This window comes from Siniperca chuatsi, linkage group LG21, assembly GCF_020085105.1.
Source record: "Siniperca chuatsi isolate FFG_IHB_CAS linkage group LG21, ASM2008510v1, whole genome shotgun sequence".
Lineage (NCBI taxonomy): Eukaryota > Metazoa > Chordata > Actinopteri > Centrarchiformes > Sinipercidae > Siniperca > Siniperca chuatsi.
This window is the reverse complement of record NC_058062.1, coordinates 22,024,548-22,039,255: the sequence shown is the minus strand read 5'-3', so window position 1 is coordinate 22,039,255 and position 14,708 is coordinate 22,024,548.

Here is a 14,708-nt window from a genome sequence, read left to right as displayed (position 1 = left end):
GAAGTGTCTCCCCATTAAGAGAGACGCTGTGCGCATTTACACACAAGGAACAGCAGCGCAACTTCATTGATTATTTAAATCCCCCGATATGCCGACAGGATCAGCCAGGATCTAATGTTAATCAATGTTCTGTGTTCTTCTACACATCCAAAAAGGTCATACACACTATCCAGGTTCATACAGTGAAATTGTTTGGAGTAAAGCAGCCTTCCTCCTGATAAATCCTGAGCTCAGCTGTCTAAAAAATGTATTTCGGAAGCTAAATGTTTAATTCTGTTTCCTCTGTCCTGTCAAGTTTATAACTACAGTTTTTAGTTTTGCTACTTAAATGTTACACCTAGCTGTGATTTCTCCTTGGTCACTCTGCCTAGCGCAGAGACACTCTGGCAACAAAGTGGCTCTGGAGGAGAAGTGTCCGCGAGAGGAGCAGCAGGCAGGTCGGGCAGGAGGGACTGCAACAGCCGAAGAGATCGGTGTGTTTACCGGAGTAAATACTTTTTGTGGTTGGTTTGCAAAAGAGACACAACCAGAGCTACACATAGCCTAATACAACTTCTATGCTTGACTCAAACTATTAATTCATAGTCCTTCAGAATTAACATTTTCCATTACTCAACAGTCTGATAAACAAGGCTGGTCTGTTGTGCTGGCTCTCTGTATATTGGCTGCACTTATCTCGTGCGCACGAATTAAAGAACACTTTAAAAATGTATTTGTGTAAAAATCATGATTGAATGAAGTAGAAAGAAAGGTATTGAATGCAGTACTCTTTTGGTGTCAATATCACTTTAAGGGTACGGGTTTCGGAATTTTTAAAACGATACCCAGCCCTAGTCAGTTGTTTTTTTTTTTTTTTGACCATAGGCTCTACATTTAGATACATATTTTAAATAGTTCCAGTCTTGTGTTTTGGTAGTGGGGTCTTAGTTCTAACTCTTAGTTTATACTTATATTGAATGTGCCTTATTGTCTTAAGTGCAATTAATAAATATACAAATACAATAGTTTATTATTTATATAGGACATTTATTTGTCTTGCTGCTGCAGCATGCAGGCCTTACCTTTAATGCAGTATCTGTTTTATATATATATGATCTTAACTGCATAAAATGTTATACAGTTGGCTATTGTTGATTGTGATTAATTTTATTGATTGTCACTCAAATGGGACCATAAAGCATTGTAAATAGGGGAAGGGAAACTCTTTCATTACAGCTGCTCACTATCACGTCAATGCACACTTGAGAAGAGAAGGAATAAAAGTACTAAGCAAATCAAAATACAATACGCTATAATACAGGTAAGATGAATTAAGTACAAAGTGGATATAAGTATAAAAGCTAAAATAAGTGTAAGTACCAAAATGGATTTAGAGGTTGATAAGTATGTACGGTATAATACAATGTATATATATAAGTAATGAGTAATAGTGCAATAATAAGTACTGTCAAGTGTAGCTTATTAAGATGATTATGAGACAGTGGATATTGCACAGCAGTAATAGAAGCATGAATAAATATCAATAAATAGGGAATTTTAAACTGAAAACAGAGTATATTGCACTGGAGTATTAAACAGAGAATATTGCACAATTATTTCAAGTATTGCAGTGATGTTAATGATCCAATGTCCAGTTTAGTGACCTAGGGTCATATAGACTAACACTTAGAGGGAGGAGTTAAAGAGTTTGATGGCCACAGGCAGGAATGACTTCCTCTGGTGCTCTGTGGTGCATCTTGGGGGGATGAGTCTTTCGCTGAAGGTACTCCTTTGTTTGACCAGCACGTCACGGATCAGTTTGTTGAGCCTGTTAGCATCCACTACCCTCAACCTGCTGCCTCAGAATGCAACAGCATACAGGATAGCACTAGCCACCACAGACTCATAAAACATCCTCAGCATTGTCTGGCAGATGTTGAAGGACCTCAGCCTCCTCAGAAAATAGAGTCTCTGGCCCTTCCTGTAAAGTGCTTGAGTGTTCTTAGCCCAGTCCAGTTTATTGTCCATGTGTACTCCCAGTTACTTGTAATCCTCTACAATATCCACACTGACCCCCTGGATGGAAACCGGGGTCACTGGTGCCTTGGCCCTTCGTAGATCTACAACCAGCTCCTTAGACTTTGTCGCATTGAGCTGCAGATGGTTCCGCTCACACCATGAGACAAAGTTACCCACCACAGCCCTGTACTCAGTCTCACCACCACCGCTGATGCTTCCCACCACAACAGAGTCATTAGAAAACTTCTGAAGGTGGCAGGACTTTGGTGGACTGATCACGCTGTCCGACACACAGTGCTGCAGACGCACATGCTGTGGTCTGCCAGTCAGGTAGTCAACAATCCAGGACATGAAGGGGGCATCCACTTGCATTGCTGCCAGCTTCTCACCCAGCAGGGCTGGCCGGATGGTGTTGAAAGCACTGGAGAAGTCAAAAAACAGGGGGGAGTCGTCAGTCTGGAGAGGGCCGTTAGCCTGAGCGTTGGTTGAGGGGGGAGTAGGACTCTCTCAGGAAGATGGAGGAGGGGGGAGCAGTGGACTCAGAGGAGTCTGAGGGCGGACAGCAACTGAGTTAGAGGAGGGATGAGCAGGAGCCGGTGTGTCGAATCTGTTAAAGAACAGATTAAGTTTGTTGGCCCTGTCCAAGCTGCGTTCAACTCCTCTGCTGCCAGTTGGTCTGAAGCCAGTGATGCTCTTCATGCCGCTCCAGTAGTATGTATCCTTAACGTTAGCATACAGCAGGTCCAGTGTCCTCTCCGCTCTAGAAGGACAAGTCACATACTGGGTGAAACACTGACATAGTTGAAGTCACCTGAGATTGATATGAGTGCACTCGGGTGTGGAGTCTGGAGTTGGGCTTTGGTAGTGTGAATGGCATTGCACGCCGATGCTGAGTTTAGCAGAGGGGAGGATGTAAACAGCCACAACAATGGCATGTGAGAATTCACATGGGAAATAATATGGCCGGAGTCCCACAGCTAACAGTTCAATGTCCGGGCTACAGATACTCTGCTTGATAGTAACATGACCAGGGTTATACCATCTGTTGTTGACCAGCACAGCAAACCAGCCGCCTTTCCACTTACCGCTCCCGGTGTGATCCCTGTTGGCCCGAACAGTGTGAAAGCCGTCGATGGAAACGTTATGGTCCGGGATATCCTGGTGTAGCCATGTCTCTGAGAAGCACATCAAACTACACTCACGGAACTCCGTCTGACTCCGGGCTAACGCCGTTAGCTGGTCCATTTCATTCGCCAGTGATCTCACGTTGCCCATGACGAGAGAATGCAGACACGGCTTAAATCTCTTGTTCTCAAGTCTCTTTTGTCCGAACCCCTCTCTCTTCCCTCGCTGCTTCGTTCCAACTCTGCATCCTCGGTGTGTCCTCCTCCAGATCTCAGTGGGGACATTGGTTGTCCTGGGCGCCATGCCACTCGGCTTCAGTGTGATCAGCTGTTTGGCCGCAGCAGTGCCTGCAGCGGTGCCCTGACCGCGTAGCAGGAGAAGTTTCACAGCGAAAAAAAATACCAAAACACTCTCTACTCTCATTTTCGTAGAGAACGTAGTTTAAAATACACTTACACAAAAGTTTGCTCAAGTTTTGAAGAAAAAAGAAAGCTAAAAGTTGGAAAAAGTAAGACGACGAGACAGAGCAGCGGCAACAGGCAGCAAGCACGTTGATGCATGCGCACATAGATACCTGCTGAACACTCAGCATCAGTATGTACCTTATTATCTTTGTCCACAAGGCTTTTATTCCTATTGTAGAGAACATAGAACAATTCAACAGAGTAATAGATAATCTCTCTCTCTCTCTCTCCCTCTCTCTCTCTCTCCCTTGCGGTAACATTAGAGCACCGTAAAACGTAGTGTGGAGTTATAATATGCAGTACGAGATAAAAGATACTCACGCATTAGTCTGTTATGGGTAAGTATCAATATTCGTGCCAAAACCTAGTCTTCTTATAGCCTGATACATGATAACAAACTTTACAATGTCACTGAGGTATCCAACCTGCAAGTTACTCTTTAAAATGTCCATCAATGAGATATCAAGAATTCTAAAAGGACAGTGAAAGTTAAATGCAGCAGTGTTACACCGGTAGATACACCGTCAACTTTGCCTCCCACTACGAAAAGACATTCTGTTGATGGTAATATGGACGGCTAACATTAGCATCACTCGATGTAGCCCCGCTGTGTGTACTTAAGTAGCCTAACCGCAGCAGCTGTCAGTCTCATACAGTCCTGGCTTCGTTATCCCGTCCACAACTCCATCATGTCACCAGGAACATAATCCTCCTGTCTAAAATGAGCGCTGAACACGACCACGGTTTTCCGTTACACATGCAGCAGTGAAGTCCCGTCTCTTCACCTGCAACACTCACCAGAGCTAGCTAGTTAGCAACCTTTTTCTGTTTGGAAACAGTGGACTCGCTGTCCTGTCAGGCTGAGTGATGTGCAAATGGAGAGGCTAAAAGTAGAAGCTAAATGACTAAGCAAATCAACTAGCTAATAGGATAAGGAAAAGCAGCTGGGAAATGGAAATGCAAATGGGAGAGGAAATTGCCCTTTTAAATGCTTGATTAAAATCTGTATTCTTAATTCAATTTGTGAATCCAGTTATTTATTTCTATTTTTAAACTGCATTTTCAAATAGACTTTGAAATTCCATTATTTTTTCATGAATTCATTAATATATTTTAAAATGATGTACTTAATGTTGTTTTTGTAAATCCCTTTTTATTTTGAACTATTTATTTATGGATTAATATTTAATTTGTAAATTCCTCTTTTTATTGCCAATTAAAATATCAAATAAGGAATTACTTTAATAATAAAGTAATTTAGTCTATTTATTCATAGATTAATAAATACATTTGTAAAGACATTTATTAATGCCTATTTTGTACAATTAGTTATTAATTCATGAAATGCTTTATTACTATTTCTGTGACACTTGTGGTCCTCCATAATATATACATTCACTCATACCTGAAAAGGGGAGTATTTGCATGAAAGATGCACCAACAGAAACTTTCCTCAGATCATGGGTGTAATGACTGGAAGGAAGAAGCGAAGTGTCCCTTATGCAGCTCAAAAGCTCTACGCTCCCCCTGCTGGAGCTCTCTAGTAACTTCTCCTACTCCTGCTGGTGTTAGGATGACATTATCATGATAAAAAATAAGAAAACACAAAAATACTCTACTGCAAATGCTACAACTGACTGTAAACATAAAATATGATAAAACATAAAAATGCTTAAATATCAGAATGTGAAAAATACTAATTATGCGGTAAATACTAAATAATACTAAATAACAGGTATATTGTACATATTCTTTATTTATTATTTTCTCATAATTTTTTTAAATATTCTTTAATAACTTATTGTCAGTTTTATATTTTATATTTCTGGTTCTTGAGCTGCAGTATTTGATTTATATTTCTTATATTTCTGCTCTGTTTATTGTTTAGCCCCAAAATACCAAATTCCTTGTATGTGTAAACCTACTTGGCTATAAAGCTGATTGTGATTCTTATTATAAATATTACTCTACTACTTGATCTGACTTAATGCTTAAAAGATCAGTTATTACAGGTATAATCACATAGTTCATAAGTTCACATAAGTTATACTGCCATTCATGCCATGGGAAAACCTCCCATTATTGTAACTAAGCATTAATCCATTATTCCATGGTTAGCCCCCAAGGTAATCCTATAGTCACACCAGATAAATGGGAATTTAGTCTAAACTACCTATTTATAGTGTATAGCTCATTTTGAGTTTGCCGAATGGACTGTATTAGAATATTATTGATAACATTGAGTTGTTAAAACCTGTCATAGTATTATAATCTATAATGGATTTATCCTTTAACTCCCACATGAAACAAACTTCAAAGACTGCCTATTTTCACCTATGTAACATTACAAAAATCAGGCACATCCTGTCTCAAAATGATGCTGAAAAATTTGTGCATGCATTTATTTCTTCTAGGTTGGACTACTGCAATTCCTTATTATCTGGCTGCCCGAATAAGTCCCTTAAGACTCTTCTGTTGATGCAGAATGCTGCGGCACGTGTACTGACAAGAACTAGGAAAAGAGATCATATACCTCCAATATTAGCTTCTCTGCACTGGCTCCCTGTAAAATCCAGAATAGAATTTAAAATCCTTCTCCTCACCTACAAAGCTCTTAATAGTCAGGCACCATCATATCTTAAAGAGCTCATAATACCTTATTAACTGACTAGAACACTGCACTCCCAGGATGCAGGGTTACTTGTGGTTCCTAGAGTCTCCAAAAGTAGAATGGGAGCCAGAGCCTTCAGTTATCAAGCTCCTCTCCTGTGGAATCACATCCCAATGTGGGTTTGGGAGGCAGACACCATCTCCACATTTAAGAGTAGGCTTAAGACTTTCCTCTTTGATAAAGCTTATAGTTAGGGCTGACTTGGGTGAGTCCTGAGCTATCCCTTAGTTATGCTGCTATAGGCCTAGACTGCCGGGAGACTTCCCATGATGCACCTCTTTCCTCTCTCCTTCTCTCCCTCTCCATCTTGTATGCATTTTTATCCCATTACTGCATGTTACTAACTCGACATCTTCTCTCTCCGTAGTTCTGTGCTTTCTCGTCTCTCTACTCTCTCCTTCTGTTGCTTTCATCAGGTATTTCTGCCTCCGGAGCTGCAGAGACTGGATCTGTGGTTGTGGGCCACTTGCTGCCCCCGTGTGCCTGCTTGACAACTGCTACTTGAGTTGTTGTTATTGGCTCTCTTACTAATACTGTCATTATTATTCTGATAGCTGTCTACCTACTATGATACCTATTATTATTAATGTATTAATATTAATACTACAAATACAATTCTACTATTTAAAAAAATAATAAGTTCTAGGTGGCATTTGCATTGTGCCCCCCCAACCCCCCTCCCCCAAAACCTCTCTCTCTCTAAAGCTCTGTCTCTCTCAATTATCTCTCTCTCTCAACCTCTCTCTCTCTCAACATGGCAGCGGCGGATGGCCGCCCACCATTGAGTCTCGTTCTGTCCAAAGTTTCTCACGGATCTATTTCTCAAATATTTGTATTTCTCTGTCTCACAGGTACCTCAAACACCCCGACCAACTCATCTTTTTACATTTCTTTAAATATATTTGGGGGCATTTTTATGCTATTATTTCAGAGTTAACAGTAGAGAGAAGACAGGAAAGGAGGAGAGAGAGAGATGACATGACTCTTAGCTATGAATGATATGCAACAAAGGTCCCCGGCCAAACCTGAACCAGGCACCTGGCTAAACTTTTGCCGGAACTCAATGCAAAGTTATCTGGAAAGGCGCTGCGTTTGCCAAATACATGCAAGGGCACATTCCTGGTAGAATCAGAATCAGCTTTATTGGCCAGTATGTGTACACATATACAAGAAATTTTACTCAGTTTTTCGTTGCTTTTAATGTACTTACACACAGTTCCAAGAAGAGATTACTTTGTAGATTGCTTTGTAACATGAATGCCATATTTTTACTGTTAACCTTGTGATTGTCACAATGAATAAATATGCAATGAATGATAAAACAATTCAGAAAGAATCAGAAATACTTTTGCTCCCATGATAACTTTCTAGAGCAGTAAAATTCTTCCTCATGATATTACAGTTTCTCGATTGCTAAGACACATTTCTTGAAAGCTGCTCTCCTTTTCTCTAAACTGTGAACACAAAACACAATTTTCAAGCTACATTCACAAAACCTCAGACTCAAAACCAAACTTTCACCTCAAAACAGTTCAATCTGTGCTCAAAACTGAACTATGTTGTCAAATCATGCCCCGAGTCAATCAAAATTAAAAACACTACTGAACAGTCACTAAACACTACATAGAAAAATAGAAAACACAATGCTCAGGACATGAAGCTGGAGAAATAAATGTTTATTGTTCACTGTAGGCTAAATGCATGTTGCAAAACAAAAAGAACCTGTGCATTTAGCACTCTTATGCGTTTGCCACTGGTGTACAGTAAGCCCATGTAAAAATAAAGTACAAAAATATACAAATAAGTGCATTACTCAGCCACAGCATCATGTCTTCGTACTGGGTCAGGCCACAGGACTTCATCCACATCACGGGCCGCATTTTGTCTGGCCAGGCAACGGGGGAAAAAACCCCTGGCATGCCGTATCCAGGCTTGGCATGCCTCCACACCTATGTCACCACAGGCAAGTCCAATGGCTTGCAGGAGATTTACCCTGGTGTAAGGTTGGCGTTATATACCTTCCACCACCATGAGGAGAAGAATTCCTCAATGGGGTTTAGGAAAGGGGAATACGGTGGAAGGCAAAGATTGATAAAACCTTGGTTCATATTGAACCACTCTCTAACCTGGAGGGCTCTGTGAAAACTCACATTGTCCCAAACAACAACATAGATAGGATGCTCATCCTGCTGCCCTAACAGAGCATCTTGCATATGATTGAGGAAAATGAGGAGCTGGTGAGTGTTGTAGGGCCCCAGGTTGGCATGATGGTGGACAACCCCATGATTTCTGATGGCAGCACATAATGTGACATTGCCACCACGCTGCCCAGGAACACCAACAATAGCCCGATGGCCAATCACATTACTCCTTCTCCTTTTGGTGAGATTAAACCCAGCTTCATCCATATAGATGTATACATGGGGTCTTTCCATTGCATCCAGCTGAAAAACTCTCTGTAGAAATAAATATAGTTTTGTAAGTGATACGGAAAAAGTGATTTAGGCCACTACAGTAAATCACTACTTAGAGTAATCAACATTGAATGTGTCTGGATATACGCCAACCTTTACATACTGGAATCTTTGCTCTTTGACTCTGTCTGAGTTGCGATCAAAGGGCACTCTGTATAGCTGTTTCATGCGCAGTCTGTTGCGCTTGAGGACACGATCAACAATTAGGGTCTCTTGGTGTGGGGAGAACATACCTGTCCTCCCACCCCCATGTGGCAGTCTTTCAATTCTACAAAAAGAGAACATGGAGTTACAAAAATATACATGGAATACTAGGCCTACAAACAGTTAGACCAACCCTCCATTACAATACTACAGTATATTGGTACAGTGATGTACTGAAACATATATTTACTTACAGTATACTGTGGTACAGTATATAGTATGTCATACAGTAATTGCTGTCAACATTTACATACTGTGCTATAATGTCAAAAAAGGTAATTACCTGTTCTCTTCTCTAAATCTTCGGATTATGGTGGACACAGTGAATCTACTGATGTTTGGTTGTACCCTTTGTCCAGCCTCCCTCATCATGCTCATACCATGGAAAAGAACATGGTCAATCACAGTAGCTCTGATTTCATCAGATATTACTGTTCTTGGTCTTCGCTGACCACCTCGACCTCCTCTCACACAAACTCTTCCTCTCAGATTTCTATCCATTGTAGGGCCTCACAAACCAGTGCTCTCTGAACTGGCTTACTTTATATCAGTAAGTTTCCTCACATCATTAGCCACAAGTGTGATCAATTTTGAGTTGTTGTGTTCAAGTGGTGACATCTGTGCTTTAATTGTGTTTGACTTTTGTCACCTGTGCTCACCATTATGCAGCACGGGTGCATCACAATGAAAATGTGTTGGCAAGTTGGGTCTAAACAGGTGAAAAGTGCTTATGGTTTTGCCAAAAGAGTGATTGATTCAATCAGTGGGTTCAGGCAACTGAGCATTTGGTTCAGACAATAGGGTTTAGGGTTGCAATTGAGAAAAACTGTATAAACCACTGTGCAGTGTTTTGGCATCTGTTACTCAAACTGGACTTCCTGGATTGTATTTCTCGTGTATTTATCGTCTCACTGGTACTTGAAGCAACATACCTCCACCAACACAGCCCCTTGAATTGTTTAATCTGAATGCTTAGTGTGGATGGAAGGCTAAAACTGAGAGAAAAAGATGTCTTTTCAGATTTAGCCTGTTTAGTTTAGGCATAGTCTCAGTATCTGTAGATGAAAGAACAGTATCACTATTAACACCAAAGGCAATATAGTTTGTTAACAGCCTGCTTGCATAGCACTAATACCTGCTCCTAGTCTGTGGCTAAAGCTATCATGGAATGATAATTCATTAAAGACATGTTATGACAGAGATTACTGATTAATCCCAGTCTGACCGATCCACTCCAGTGGTTAAAGGAGAAAAGATAAGATGCCTGATGATCCCTAGTGCTAATTACATCAGTCAAGTCACATGTCATTGCAGTAACACTGGCTGAATAGCGGTACAACAATGTTACTCATGACCTCCTTCGAGTTGTCTTGGAGAGAACGATCTTCACACTGAAGTGAAGAGAGCAGCTCCTTCTCACTTTACACTGTGTGCTTCGCATCAGTTAAGATGTGCAGCTGTTCATTTTTCATCTGTTTCAGCTGACTCTGCTGCATATTATAGTGCTGCCCAGATGTGATGTACTGTTTGCTCAATAAATCTCTGGGCTTTGTGAGTCAGTGAAAGGAGCTGCTGCTATGAACAACAGCAGCGGCAACAGAGCTCATAAACCTTCAAAAAACGTGGCTTGTGTTCTTTTATAGTTTGCTTAGTTATTTCACTATGACCTGATCTTTTGTGGTGGCTCAAGCTTTGGGGCTGTTGGTATATCTCTGTTGCCACACTGTGAGCTCACTGCCAGGCTCCTGATGGTCTGACACTGGGGACAGACCAGGAAATATTGTATGCATATTACCATAATCTTATCTGACAATTCTCTATTAGATTATACAGATTTACTCTTCAGTAACATAATTTATGCTGTTGTGGTCACATCTGCTGCCGAACAGCTTTTTTGGTCTTTTTTTAAATTGCCACCAAAACACACATTAGAAGAATAATCAGGACTTTTTTGTGATTACTGAGGCATGGCTGTCCCCAGGAGACACGGTTCCCCTGATTGAGGCTAGTCCCACTGATTTTGCACATTTTCATATTCCCAGGCCCTCTGGAAGAGGGGGTGGTCTAGCTGTTTTTTATAAGTTAACTTTTAAGTGCCATCCTGTTACTTTTGGCAATTTTAGTTCCTTTGAAGTTTGAAGTTTCTTAGTCACGGGTCCTCCCCTGCTTACGCTGCATCTTAATTTATAGGCCCCCTAAATCAGTTATTTCTGAGATTCCTGAACTTTTATCCATTGTCATGCCTAAATGTGACAGGGTGCTTATTCTTGGTGATTTTAATATTCATGATTGTTGTCCTTCCCATTCCCAAACCTCTCATTTTTGAGACCTTATAGACTCTTTTAACCTCATTCAATCTGTTAAAGGGGCCACACATTCTAAAGGTCACACCTTAGACCTGGTACTCTCATTTGGTTTCTCTCTCAAGTGTCTTAATTTGGTAGAGCCTTGCATCTTCTCCATTCCCCATGATAATTCTGCCTCTTTTACCCTTTTTCAACTCATTACAGTTTCAGTGTTAGAGAGTACAGTCTCCCAAATGAACTATCCTACATATCATCCCCACTAAGCTGCTCAAGGAGGTATTTTCTATTGTTATTTTGCAATTGTACAATTTTTAACAATTCTCTGGCCTCTGGTTCATTTCCAGAATGTTTTAAACATGCCATTGGTAACCCATCGCTTAAGAAACTTAATTTGGACCCCCTGTCCTTAAGTAATCATAGACCAATCTCCAAATTGTCTTTTTTATCTAAGGCTCTGAAGAAAGTAATCTAATCTCAATTTATATTTTTTATGAATAATTATAGCAATTCCAGTCTGGTTTTAGAGCACTTCTTAGTACCAAGACAGCACTTGTTCATTGTATCCTCTTACATCACTTAGAGTCTTGGGTAGGAATTGAGGGCACGGCTCTTAGCTTACACTCATATCTCTCAAACAGAACTTTTTCTGTAGCTCTGGGTAACTCTACTTCCTCAACAGCTCAGTTGAGGAAGTAGAGTTACCCAGGGGTCACTCAAGGCTAAGTTCTTGGCCCCCTTCTATTCTCTTTATACATGCTGCCTCTTGGCCATGTTATTCAAAATCATGATATGCATTACCATTTTTATGCAGATGACACTCAGTCATACATGCTGTTAAAATCCACAGATAATAGCAGCCTAACAAATCTCACAACCTGCCTCTATGATATTAAATCCTGGATGTCCCAAAATGTTCTTAAATTTAATTATGATAAGTCTGAGGTCATTCTGTTTTGTCCCCCAAATTCCACCAGCTCTTTTGGTGCTAATCTTGATTGTCTGTCAAATACTATTAAGCAGACTGCTAGGTCTGTCAGAAATGTTGTTCAGTCATGTTTCTTTCAGCTAAATATAATCTCAAAAGTTAGGTAATTTTTTATCAATTGCTGATTTACAAAAAAGTTGAATGTGTTTTTATCTACTCCTGGCTTGATTACTGCAACGCTCTTTATTCGGGCACCATCTCCAACTGGTACAAAACGCTGCAGCTTGACTCGTTACCGGGACAAAGAGACATGATCACACCCCCCCGTGCTTGCGTCCCTACACTGGCTGCCTGTTAGATTTTAATTTCGTTTTAAAATTGTATTGCTCTCTTTTAAGGCCTTAACGGCCAGACACACTGAGTCTCTAGCTTCTTTTAAATCGCTTCTTAAAACTTTTCTCTTTGTTTTTTATTGTTTTTATTCCTATTCATTTGATCTTATTCATTTTATTGTCCTGTCTCTTAGACTCCATCCTAGGCTGCTTAAAGAAGTTTTACCTATAGTTAGCACTTCTTTACTAGAAATAATCAATCTGTCTTTGTTAGGCTATGTACCACAGTCCTTTAAAGTAGCTGTATTTAAACCTCTTCTTCAAAAGCCCACTCTTGATCCAGGGGTTTTAGGCAGCTATAGACCTACAGTATATCAAAGACAACGGCCTTATCTCTATAATTGTCTTGTTAGATCTTAGTGCTGCATTCAACACCACTGACCATCACATCCTATTACAGAGACGGGAACATCTAATTGGTATTAAAAGAACTAAGCTGGTTTAAATCCTATCTATCAGATCAATCTCAGTTTGTACATGTTGACGATGAATCCTCCATGCACGCCAAAGTCAGTCACAGAGTTCCACAAGGTTCTGTGCTTGGACTGATTCTATTCACCTTATATATGTTTAATGTAGGCAATGGTATTAGGAAGCACTCCATAACATTTAATTGTTGGATGATACCCAATTATATCTATCGATCAAGCCAGATGAAACTAACCAGTTAGCTAAACTTCAAGCATGCCTTAAGGACATAAAAACCTGGATGACCTGCAATTTTCTGATGTTAAACTCTGACAAAACTGAAGTTATTGTTCTTGGCCCCAAACATCTCTGAAACTCATTATCTAAAGATATAGTTACTCTAGATGCCATTGCCCTGGCCTCCAGCACCACCGTAAGGAACCTTAGAGTTATCGTTGATCAGGATTTATTCTTTAACTCCCACATGAAACAAATTTCAAGGACTGCCTTTTTTCACCTACGTAACATTGCACAAATCAGGTACATCCTGTCTCAGAATGATGCAGAAAAACTATTCCATGCATTTGTTACTTCTAGGTTGGATTACTGCAATTCTGGTTGCACTTTATTTTACGGTACATTAATAAGATGTAATAAGCTTGAGTTTGTATCAAATTAGACCAAAACTAGAAATGATATGTTCTTTATTAGACAGTAAACAAACACAGTTATACCCTAATTAGAGACCATACACCTAAATTATGCTGTAATTAGAAACGTGTAATACCGTATTAGACCCAAAAAATACTGTACTTAGACACTATTATACCAAATGATACTCTAATTAGAAACCAAATAGGAGATACTAATACACAATTAGACACCATTTTACAAGATCATAGACTCTTTAAATCAAATACAATACCATATCAGATCCAAACTATGACACAGTTATGCTCTTCTACTGTTACTGCCAAATTATGCTATATTAGACACCACATTTAATGCTGCCAAGATGGGCTTAATTAGACAACACAGGCATATTAAATAGTCAGGTATACCATATTATATCGGACATAGCCTTTATAATAGTCACACACCTATTAATAGTTCCGGGAGGGTAACAACAAGCAGGAAGTGGGTAGAGGGGAGTTTGGTTGTACTATATGTATTAATGTATTTATTTATTATATATGATATTTATTGGCATTTATTAGGTTTATATTTGGTTGTAAAAACTCCCCTCTACCCACTTCCCACTTGTTGTTACCCTCCCGGAACTATTAAATGGTGTGCGAGCCCCCGGGGAATTCTTTTGCCCAAACACCCTTGGAGAAGCAGAAGAGGCAGAGGTAAGTTTGTGCCTGACTCAGAAGTTATAAATTCCGAGACAATACACTTTTAAGACAAAACCTGTGTTATAGAATTAGCATGTGGAGACTGAAAGACTTAGATGTTTACCAGGTGGAAAAGTTCATAATTCAGTGAATTCAACAACAGTGCTTAATGCAAAGAAATACCAATATTTATAGAAAAGCACTTAACAAAGCAAAGGTCAAACACTGCAAACTGGCCTGAATGTTCATATGTCAGTGATTCTGTCATGATCCTGCTCTCAGAATACAGGTCTCCTGTCTGTCCCCAGAGTTAAAAGTAGTCTGCAGGCTGCAGGGCTTTTTTCTACCATGCCCCCTTCCTCTGGAATAACCTTTTTGCTGACATCAAAAAAATCCTTCTCCTC